Raw genomic sequence first — 12397 nt, 5'->3', positions numbered from 1 at the left:
GTTTTTTCAACCCCAACCCCTTGCATTGTTGATATCACAAAATTACATCTTTTTACATTCTGTGCCCCCAAACCTAAACTATCATTAATTTAAATGTGTTAGTAAATTAAATTACAGAGAAAACTTGATTGGAGTTACAAAGTTTAAATAATACTTGTTTTCAAGCTAATAATACATTTTTAAAAATATACTAGTTTCAAAAAACATGTAGAAACCACAAGTCGAGTTAGAAAGCATGGCCATAATACTAGCTTTATAATTCCCTATGCGTTTACCTCTATTAAAATCTTTAGTTTTCCATACCCTTTGAGTTACTATCTGGTGGCCTCCTTTTTCCCCTCCAGGGAGCATTACTGTCCGTGTGGCCTAGTGGTAACAACCTACTTTAGCTTTTGTTTACCAGGAACGTGTTAATTTCACCCTCACTTTTGAAGTGTTGCCAGATAACTGAATTTTTTGTTGATCATTCTTTTTCTTAGCACTTGGACTATATTAGCCCACTGCCTTCTGGCCATCAAAAGTTCTGATTAAAAATCTATTGATAATCTTAGAGGTGCCTGGGCGGCTCTGTTGATTAAGCATCTGACTCTTGATTTTGGCTCAAGTCATGATCTCAGGGTTGTGAGGTCCATCCCCATGGCCAGCTCCATGTTGGCAAGGAAGCTGCTTGAGATTCTCCCTCTTTCATTGGATGCCTATCCCCCCTCCCTGAAGAGAAATCTATTTGTCTCATTGATGTTCTCTGGCAAATAATTTTGTTGAGTAAATTAATAATTTGTATGTGATGAGTCACTTTTCTCTTGCTGCTTTTATTATTTTTACTTTGTTAATTTAAATTCAATTAGCCAACATATAGTACATCATTAGTTTCAGATGTAGCATTCAATAATTCATCAATTGCATATAATGCCCAGTGCTCGTCATTTCATGTGCCCTCTCTTGCTGCTTTTACTAATCGCTCTTTATCTTTCTAAAGTTTGATTATAATGTGTCCTGATGCGGGTGTCTGAGTTCATTTTCCATGGAGTTTGTTGAGCTTCCTGGACGTTTATATTCATATCTTTCATCCAATTTTTCTGACTTCTGAGCATCCACAATGCATATGTTGGTCCCTTAGGCAGTGTTCTTTTCTTCAATGTTTTAACTTTCTGTTCTTCACACTTGATCATTTCCATTGTCTTATCTTCAGGTTCACAGATTATTTCTTCTGCTTGCTCAAATCTGCCTTTGAATCCCTCTGGTGAAATTTTCATGTCGTCTATTGCATTTTTCATTTCCAAAATTTGTTTTTGGTTTCTTTTTAGATTTTCTATGTCTTTATTGACATTTCTATTTTGCATATGCTTTTTCCTTAACCTACTTCCATCTTCCTTTAGTTCTCTGAGAGTCTTTATGGCAGTTATTTTAAAGTTATCATCTAGTATATCTTCCATCAGGTCTTTTTCAGGGACAGATTCTGTTGATTTATTATTATTCTCTGAATAGGTTTTAGTTTCCTGTTTCGTGGTGTGTCTTGTGATTTTTGTTGAAAACTGACCAGTTGAATTTAAAATGCGTTAACTCTGGAGATGAGACTCTCCTCCCTTCTCCAGAGTTTACAGATTTATGCTATTAATTTGCTTATTGTTTTTGTTCTGTGATTGTGTTAGGCTGCCTTTGTGGTGAAGATCAATCTGGGGTGTAAATTTTGCTATTTTTAGATCTTTTCTGAGCCTTTTCCTGGGCACAAATGGACAATTATTGTGTAGGTGTGGAGACAGTTTCCTGATGGTCCATCGTTTCCTAGAATATTCGCCACTACCTTCTGACCAAATTTTGTTTTCAGAATTTATGTATATATAGTTGAATATGTGGGTATATATAAAAGAAAACTTTCACCAGTTTCTGTTTGAATGTGTGTCCAGGAAAGCTCCTTATACTCTCATGCTGGAAGTGGAACCCCAATAAGTTGTTTCTTGATAGTGTCAGGGATGGAAAGACCTTCAACCAACAAGTAATTCTTCTCAAGAATTTTAACTGAGGTGCCATGGCTTGTGCTTTATGTAAGACAGCAACACATCCCTCTTGTGAGCTCCTGTGTGAATGTTTGTGTCCTGAATGAGTGTGCTCAATGAATCTCTGCAAAAGAAGTTTGTCCTCAATTCAGTGTCAAACATGTATTTCTGGAGAAAGTTGAAGGTGGTTAAGATCTTGCCGGCAAAGCTTGTGAGCAAGACTGTTGAGGTAGTCCATGAGAAGCCAGTTACAAGTGATTTGTATCCTGCCAAGACAAAGGTGAAGAGAAACTGCAGCTGAGAGCTTGTTGAAATAAGAATTGAACAGAACATATTACCAAATCTATTCTTGCAAAGTATCTATTAGTACTTAGATATAGTCAGCAATTTCAGTAATATTGGAAATGGGGGGCTTAGTATGATCGATCATGTCCATAGCTTTATAGTAATCCACTGCAAGGCATCATTACTTCTTTGCTGGTTTAAGAATAGTCTAAATTAGGCTATTATAATTGTTATAAATTAAAGAACCAGTGGAGATAATCACTTTTTGCTTAATACATTCTATGTAATGGTTAAATCTCATTATAATCCTTAAAGGCACTGTTTTAATATGTATTTGGATGTATTAACAGTTTTAATATGTTGGGCAGATCCAAAGGATCCCTTTTTGTCAAGCTGACTGTAAATGCTACAACCTTAATTTTATTTTTATTAACGACTTGTTACATAAGAGCAACCATACCCACTAGGAGATAATGTAAAAAATGGCTATTATGACTATGGGTTATTTACTCCCAGTAGTTAAGACAGGGCATGCGAATTTGTCCTCTACAACTAATATTTTTGACTCCTAAGAGTACAGGAATTTCTTCAATAAATTTGGTGGGTTCTTCTTATATATCTGTTATTTTTGCCCAAGTAAATGTTAAGACCATTAAGGTTTGTCATTGGTACTTCTCATTCGATGTTAAAAGTAACTTAGAAACTTTGATGTTGAGGACAAAAGCCATTCTGTGCTTTTCTTCTGTTATAAAGGCTTTTTAAAAGTAATATTAAATTCCACATGTATCAAAACTGAGAACTCTGTTTTAATTTCTTTCCTGACCCTCCCATCTTGCTTTTCCACTGTATTTCCTCTTTCTTTGGGTTGTTATTAGATGTGTTTTGGGGAGTGTTTGTTCTAACCTGTTCATATTTATAAGTGTCTTCCTCAGAGTGCCCCAATTAGTATCATCAAGGCTAGGACCTCCCTAGTGGTGATTTTGAGAGACATGAAATTAACCTGAGTTTGAATGAACCCCTTGAACTCCATGGGCGTGTCATCAGTGTTTTTCCCTATTCTTCTTTTAAGCAAGGTTTTCTTTTAGCTACAGGGATATAATCAGCAGCAGCAGCAAAGGCATTTTCTGGGGTTGTATGCGCCTTCTACTTTTACAGGTGTGAATCTCATCATATGACACAGTGACTACTCTTCTTCCACCATTCTGTGGGCTTGTAAACTGGTATCAGTCTTACCCAGAGCACTGTTTATAATGGGGGCAGTCCTTGAGACACACAACTATTGGTCACAGTGTTCTACCTAGCCTAGTGTCATCACGGCTCATGCTGGGATCCAGAAGCACAATCCAAGCTGACACAGAAAATAGGTTTGTGTGAGACACGTGACCAGGGCCACAGAAAGGCTACACCCATACTTTTGTCCCAAAAGGCCAATTATGGAAGCTTCTGAGTAAGGTGGAGGTGAGGATTCCCTTACTTGGGTCTGGCTTGCTTAGCTTGAAACTCTTGCTCATATAAGGGATGGCATGTTGAGGCTTTCTTCTGTGTTTGCCAAGATATGTCACAGAAGGTTAAGGTGGAGATGGATCTTGAAAGCTGTCATCGGTCCAACCTTAAAAGTGGTGTCAGACTCTTCATTACACATGAGTTATGGGGGAAATGCCAGGATGTGAGTAGGGTTGCAGAGGACTGCTATTTTTGTAAATTTTATTTTATTACGTTATGTTAGTCACCATACATTACATCATTAGTTTTTGATGTAGTGTTCCATGATTCATTGTTTGCATCTAACACCCTGTGCTCCATGCAATACATGCCCTCCTTAATACCCATCACTGGGCTAACCCATCCCCCCACCCCCCTCCCCTCTAAAACCCTCAGTTTGCTTGTCAGAGTCCATAGTCTCTCATGGTTTGTCTCCCCCTCTGATTCCCCCCCACTTCATTTTTCCCTTCCTACTATCTTCTTTTTTTTAATGTATAATGTATTATTTTTAATTTAGGCATTGGCATTTTTTTGGCAGAGTGAAAAACCTATGTGTGTATTACTTTTAATTTTAATGAAAATGATATCTTTTTCTAGATGGGAAATGCCTGGGAAGCTGGGATAAAATAAGATATGTATTTAGATACAAAGTGTACTGTTCACTATATGTGCACTCTTGACAGATTATCTGGCACTCCTTTCTCACCTATAAAACAGTGAGTTGTTATACCTTTAAGTGTAAATTTTAAGTAGAAACTTCCAGTACTTTAAAATGAATAAAAGTGACTGTATCATTATATGGTTCTCAATAAAGTTTAGCAGGTTGCATGATTGAAGAAACGAGAAAGCGGAAAAACCAAACGAAACAAAAATTCAAAAAGCAAACATTTGAATATATATACAATCCTTGGAATAAAGAAACCATGGTATCATCATGCCAATGTTAATTTGGGTTGTATGATATAATTAAACATTTCCTTATTGGTGTTTTATTTTTATTTTTAGAAAAGAATGAAATTTCATACAAAGTTTCATACTTCTTCCACCTGAAGATCATAGAAAAGATTTTGATAACACTGTTGATTTCTTTGTGACAGAAGCTTTGCATGGCAGGTAATTTCTTTTATTCTTTGAATGAAAGACTTGTCATTTTAGTGATAGGAATGAGTGGTTGCATGCATGGATACTTGGTGTGAGTTTAAGAGAAATGGATGGATAGATGGATGAGTGGATGGGTGGGGAGATCAATGATGGTGGCAGTGGATGGATGGAGTAGATGAGTTTTGTACTCCCAAGCATTCAGTCTTGCTTGCTTGCTATTCCACTGCAAGCATGTATGTATTTCTACATAGTGAGGGAACTGTTACTTCTGGATCTTCCAGGCAACATTTCACCTAGATGTTTGTGTATATACTCTCCACAACAAAGAAGGTGGTTTAGACAACTTAATTTCTCATTGTTGGTAGGCAAGTGAGACCCACCATGTTATACTTATTTTTTTCTCCCTTATCTTCACATAAATTCCAGAATGGAAAGATGCTTATGAATATTGATTTTTTTTTTAATACCTTGAACCACTGTCTTTTAAACTCATTTTAAAAACCAAGTATCTTGGTGATACAAAATGAGTGAGTAATCTGAGACATGTTTTCATTACCTGGGATATATAGAAAGTTGTCACTTTTCACATTAGAGGAAAAAGGCACAAATTCATTCCTTGCTGGGTTAATACAGTGGCCTAATGTCTATCTCCCTTCTTTCCATAGAAATTCTACTTGCTACAAGGTGGTTCTAAAATCTGGCTTTTTCCGTAAAGCCTTTTTCCTTAGTCAGACTAGAAGACCAAATTCTCTCATCTATAAGAAATCTGATCTAAAGTTCTCATTTGAAACTTTGTCTATTTCATCTTGTGTTGTTACTCACATATATTTTTTTCAATTTTATTATGTTATGTTAGTTACCATACAATACATCATTAGTTTTTGATGTGGTGATCCATGATTCATTGTTTTCATATAACACCCAGTGCTTCATGCAGTATGTGCCCTCCTTAATACCCATCACCAGGCTAACCCATCCCCCTACCCCCCTCCCCTCTAAAACCCTCAGTTTGTTTCTCAGAGTCTGTAGTCTCTCATGGTTCATCTCTCCCTCCAATTTCTCCCCCTTCATTTTTCCCTTCCTTCTCCTAATGTCCTCCATGCTATTCCTTATGTTCCACAAATAAGTGAAACCATATGATAATTGACTTTCTCTGCTTGACTTATTTCCCTTAGCATAATCTCCTCCAGTCCCATCCATGTGGATGTAAAAGTTGGGTATTCATCCTTTCTGATGGCTGAGTAATATTCCATTGTAGATATGGACCACATCTTTTTATCCATTCATCTGTTGAAGGGCATCTTGGCTCTTTCCACAGTTTGGCTATTGCGGACGTTGCTGCTATGAACATTGGGGTGCATATGACCCTTCTTTTCACTACATCTGTGTCTTTGGGGTAAATACCCAGGAGTGCAATTGCTGGGTCATAGGGTAGTTCTATTTTTAAATTTTTGAGGAACCTCCACACTGTTTTCCAAAGTGGCTGTACCAACTTGCATTCCCACCAAGAGTGTAAGAGGGTTCCCCTTTCTCCACAACCTCTCCAACATTTGTTGTTTCTTTCCCTGTCCATTTTTGCCATTCTAACTGGTGTAAGTGTCTTGTCTCTTCTCCCTGACTTTATTATTTCAAACACCAGTTTTGCACATATGTTAAATATGCTATAATATGTGAAGCACAGTGTTTTCCTGTATTCCTTCAATTGATTAACTTAATTTCCAATATGATTAATGCTCTACTTTTGAAGAATTGGTACTTCATATCTTTAATTTTCAACAATATTAACCAATATTTCTTCATGTAAAACTTTTAAAATATAAAAGAGAATGATTTCAGCTAATCACCTGTTGTCACATGAAGGCGATTTGAAACCCCAGGTAGATATCTGCATATTGCTAATGAGCTCTCATCTATGGTCCTTTTTTAAGTGGGCTGATAAGGTGGAATGTTGCACAGGTTACAGGTTTGCTGGGCCTTGATTGTCTCAGTTGTTCATTCAACTAGGAGGCCCATGGGTCTCCAAAGCATCTGACCTGTAACCTCTCGTCAAGAATATTCTCATCTACCACCCATAAGCTGTATAATAAGGGTCATATTCCTTGCAGGCACTGATGGGAAAACATTGAGAGAATAGTTCCTGGAATAGTGCCATAGATAAGAGTCTTAATAGATATTGGTAAAATTTTAACATGAACTTTTGTGAATACACCAGCTGGCATGAAGTGGAAGGATAATAATTAGCTTCAAATAGGCTTTTATTTTTGTTTGTTTTAAATGTTAATCTTCTCAGGTAGGAAGATATAAATCTGCTGTTCAGCTTAGAATTTAGATTCTAATATTGCCATGAGAAAGTTTGTTGTGTGAGGCAATCTGTCAAATTTAGGATATACCCAGTTTCGAATAAAAGGGCTACATCATGAATATTGATGCCATGAAATTACTTCCACAGTTTGGTTAGGAAACAGGATAGTCACTTATAAAAGATCAGTATACAAATGAAAGTTAAACAGAGCATCATGGAATGTATCAACTAGACATGGGACTTTGAGATCTACTAGTGACAGAGAATGTTTTCAATGTAGAATGACCTCAAAAAACCAAACTAAACCAAAACAAAAAGACAAACTAGAAGGACCATGAATTAACTTTGCTAGTGGGTGCATAGGGATTGACCAAAGAAAAGGGAGGGGAGGAAGTGAGAACATTTTAGGAAGCAGAAATACCCAGAGCAGAGGGACTAGACCAGAGTATTCCTTGGCACTGATAAAATAGGTGGACTGCTGCCAAATATGGTCTTACTTACCTGGGATATTCTCTTTGAGCCACAGATTCTCCTAAGTATTGTGAAATTAACACATTCAATGAATATTTACCATTACTTTTTTACAGAAAAGTACTCAACAAACTTTTAAAGTTAATGGAACAACTGGGAATTCGATGCAGTGATTTGCTAAGGAGAGGTGATATCATGGGTTCCTTAAAAAATGAGAACTTTGACCTAGTATTCATTGAAGCATTTGACTTCTGTTCTTTCCTGGTTGCTGAGAAGCTTGGGAAGCCATTTGTGTCAATTCTTCCCACTCCCTTTGGCAGTGTGGACCTTGGACTACCAAACCCTGTGTCTTATGCTCCAGTATTCAATTCCTTGCTAACTGACCACATGGACTTCTGGGGTAGAGTGAAGAATTTTCTGATGCTCTTTGATTTCTCCATGAAGCAATGGCGAATCTAGTCTACATTTGACAACACCATCAAGGAACACTTCCCAGAAGGCTCTAGGCCAGTTTTATCTCATCTTCTAAAGAAAGCAGAGCTGTGGTTTGTTAACTCTGACTTTGCCCTTGAATTTGCTCGGCCCCTGCTTCCCAACACTGTGTATGTTGGAGGCTTAATGTCCAGACCTGTTAAAGCAGTACCACAGGTAAGTGAAACCTTTGCCCTCAATATGGACTCCATGCAGAGCTCTTTAGTGCAGAGTTCGTGACTCCTCTGCCAGTGTGAACTCGGAGTGATCTAGTATGAGACAGACAAACAAAGAGGATATATATTTTTATTTTATTTTATTTTTCTAGTCTATTTTTTGTATTTGATTCTATTTCAATTTTATTTTATTGTAGTAAAAAACACTTAATATGAGATCTACACCTTATCAAATTTTTAACAGTACAAAACATAATTATTGACTGTAGGTATCATGTTGTGCCTCACCTCTGTGGCTATTATTCATCTTGCTCACCTGAAACTCTTCCTCCTTGGAATAACAACTACTCCTTTCCTTCACCCCCACCTTGGAAACCAACTCCCACTTTTGATTCTAAAATGTGACTATATCTGATGCTTTCTATAAGTTAATTCATGCACTATTTGCTATTCTGGCTTATGCCGCTTAGCATAATGTCCTTAAGATTCATCCATTTTCTCAAATTGGAACATTTCCTCCTTTAAGGGTAAGCAATAAGTAGTATTCCATTATACTGTGATATATATACATCACAATTTCTTTACCCACTCATCTTTTGAATGGATATTTTGTCTGTTACTCCATCTTGGCTATTGTGAAGAGTGCGTCAATAAATATGGGAATTCAGATATCTCTTTGAGATCCTGATTTCCATTCTCTTGGGTACAGAAAGAGAAATCAGATTGCTCCATCATATGGTGGTTCTATTTTTAATTTGGGGGAATTTCCATACTGTTTTCCATAGTGCCTTCACTGCTTTTCATTCCCAATAAGAGTATGTAACAGTTGTTCTTTCAACACGTCTTCTATTTTTTAATAAAAACCATACCAATAGGTGTGAATTAATATCTCATTGTGGAATTGATTTGCATTTCCCTGATGACTAGTGTTGCTGAGCATTTTTTCATATATCTGTTTGCCATTTGCATGTTGTCTTTCGATGAATGTCTATTCCAGGCCTTAGCCTATTTTTTAATGGGGTTATAAGATATTTTATTTTTTTCTATGTAGTTGTAGGCCTTTCCTATATATTTTGGAGATTAATCTCTTATCAGGAATACAGTTTGCAGATATTTTCTATTCTGTAAGGTGTCTGTTACTCTGTTGATTATTTCTTTTACTGTGCAGAAGCTTTTTAGTTTAATGTAGTCCCAGTTGGTTTTGTTGTTGTTGTTGTTTGTTTTGGTGTTTCTTCATTTTGAATTTGATATTTAATTTTCTTTTGCATTGTGCTATATCACTGAAATCATTGCTAAGACCAATACCACGAAACTTTTCCCCTGTGTTTTATTCTAAGAGCTTTGTAGTTTCAGGTCTTATGTTTAAATCTTTAACCCATTTTGAGTTGACTTTCTTGTATGGTGTAAGGTGAGGGTTGATTTTATTCTTGTTCATGTGGATATCCACATGCTGGGGGTAGGGATTCTGGTGAGATGGTGTTTTCATAGCTATTTGCTGGCTTCGGTGAGACTGGTTACACATTTGCCTGGGGTGCAGTCCGTCTTCAGTTCTTTTAATATATTTTTTTAGTGTTTCTTTTAGGGAATGAGAGCATGGAGCCTCTTATTCTGATGTCATGCTCTACTCTTTCTACTCTTTTCAATTTTAAATAATAGATTTACATTAATCTTATAATTATCAAAAGACAGCAAAGCTGATTTTAAGTGGTCCCCTTGGATGGTGGATCTTATGGTGCAGTGAACGATGGACTCAAATAGAGCTAGATTGAACAAAGGAGTAAAGGCTGTGAGCTGGAGTCAACCAAACAATGCAGAGGAAGAAGAAATGAATGTTTTGAAGAATTGACAAAAGTGTATTAACACTCATTTTTAGGGATTTAAATCAGAAACTTCTTAAGAATCATCTAGGGGTGGCTACATACTAATTAATACCACGCAAAATAGACTTATATCATAACTTTTGCAGGAGATAAAGGATATTTTATAAATGGTTTAATATAACAAAATCATCAATGTAATACAACACATTATTAGAATGAAGGGGACAAAAAAACATCATGTCAAGAGATGCAGAAAAGATTTTTGACAAAACTAACTGCTTTTCATGATAAGAATACTCAAAAAACTAGGGGTAAAAAGGTACTTCTTGAACATGATAAAGAGTATATGGGACACTCTCTGCTAACATCATGCTTGTCATGATAGACTGCAATTGTGCTGCCTAAGATCAGTAGTCTGAGATGCCCACTTACATCACTGCTATTCACATATGCCCTTGACAGAGCAAGTAGACAAGAAAAAGAAAAGAAAAGACATCCAAATTGTACAATGTAGAAACAGTTTGATTTTCATATGACATAATTCTCTATATAGAAAATCCCAAAGAATTCATACACCAAAAAGAAACTACTAGATGTAATAAATGAATCCAGCAAAGTTGCAGGAGAAAATATCAATGTGTAATTATGAGTTGTGTTTCCATACAGCAGCTATGCACAATCTATAAATGAAGTTAAGTAAATTATTCTATTTAAGCAGGATCCAATTAAACTGAGGAATTGAAAGACATGTATACAGGACACTACAAATTTGCTGAAAGAAATTCAGGGAGATGTAATAAATAGAAAAACATCTCCAGACCATGGATTGTGATACTTAATCTTGTTAAGAAAGCACTACTACTCCAAGTGATCTACAGAGTTGATCTAATCCTTATCAATAGCTCAATGGCCTCTTCTTTTTATAGAAATGAAAAATCAATTTCCAAATTCATATGGAAATATAAGAGACCCTGAATAACCAAAACAATATGAAAAAGAACACAGTTGGATGACTCATACATCTGTGACCAATTCATTTTTGACAAGGGTGTCAAAACCATTCAATGAAGGAAAGGATAGTCTCTTCAACAAATGGTGCTGATCCCACTGGATTTTCACATGAAAGAGAATGTATTTCAGGCTTCCTCACACCACATACCAAAATTAACTCAAAATGGATCAATGGCCTAAATAAGAAGCTAAGAGCCATAAAAATCTCAGAAGAAAGGAAAGGCATAAATCTGCATGGACTTTTATTTGATAATGAATTTGTAGATGTGATACCAAAAGCATGAGTAACAAAGGAAAAAACAGATAAATAGGACTTCATCAGGATTAAAGCCTGCTCTGTATCAAAGGGCATTATATAGAAAATGAAAGGACAACCTATCAGGTACAAGACAAGTATGTCCTCTTACTAGCACCTCTTAGCCTCATACTGGAGGTCCTAGGTAAATAATACAAGAAAGAGTAATAATAGGCATATAGATTAGGAAGGAATCAATAAAACTGTTTTTGTTCACAGATGACATGATGGTCCAATCCAAAAGTCTGAAAAAGAAAAAACAAAAATTCCTATAACTAGTAAGCAATTAGTGCAATGTCACAGGATACAAGTTTAATGTCTAAAACCAATCTTATATATAAGCAATTCACAGAAGAATGTGAAATTAAAACACTATACCATTTACATTAGCACCACCAAAATTGTGACCTTGGGAATAAATCTAACAAAATATGTACAAGATCTATATATGGAAAAGTACAAAACTCTAATGAAGGAAATCAAAGAACTAAATAAGTAGAGAGAAAGTCCATGTTCATAGATAGGAAGAGTCAATATTGTCAAGTATTTAGTTCTCTCTATATTGATCAATACATTCAATGCAATCACAATCAAAATCTCACCAACTTATTTTGTGGATAATAATGAACTGATACTAAAATTTGCATGGAGCACTGGGTGTTATACGCAAACAATGAATCATGGAACACTACATCAAAAACTAATGATGTAATGTATGGTGATTAACATAACATAATAAAAAAAAGGGGGGGGGAGGGAAAAAATTTGCATGGAGAGCTAAAATCCTGAAGAGCCAACACAATATTGAAGATGGAGAACAAAGTTGGAGGGCTGACATTGTCAACTTGATTATTTATTATAAAGCTACAATAATCAAGATGGAATGATATTGACAGATTAGGAAAATAGTCAACGTAACAGAATAGAGAACCCCAAAATAAACCCACATAAATTTAGTAAACTGATGTTTCACAAAGAAGTAAGGACAA

At 35.9% G+C, this 12397-nt stretch overlaps 1 pseudogene across 1 annotated transcript in view; it reads left to right on the top strand.

Moving 5' to 3' along the window:
• The window catches only part of LOC118006330, a 28479-nt pseudogene that overhangs the window by 10635 nt on the left and 5447 nt on the right, over positions 1-12397 (top strand). Inside the window, exons 3-5 of the transcript XR_004678050.1 lie at positions 4405-4411; positions 4767-4874; positions 7752-8283. The product of XR_004678050.1 is annotated as a UDP-glucuronosyltransferase 3A1-like (transcript). The remainder of the gene's footprint in view (positions 1-4404; positions 4412-4766; positions 4875-7751; positions 8284-12397) is intronic.

This window comes from Mirounga leonina, unplaced genomic scaffold (assembly GCF_011800145.1).
Source record: "Mirounga leonina isolate KUSES-001 unplaced genomic scaffold, KU_Mleo_1.0 Mir_96, whole genome shotgun sequence".
Taxonomy (NCBI): Eukaryota; Metazoa; Chordata; class Mammalia; order Carnivora; family Phocidae; genus Mirounga; species Mirounga leonina.
This window is presented reverse-complemented; position numbering and strand designations above follow the sequence as displayed.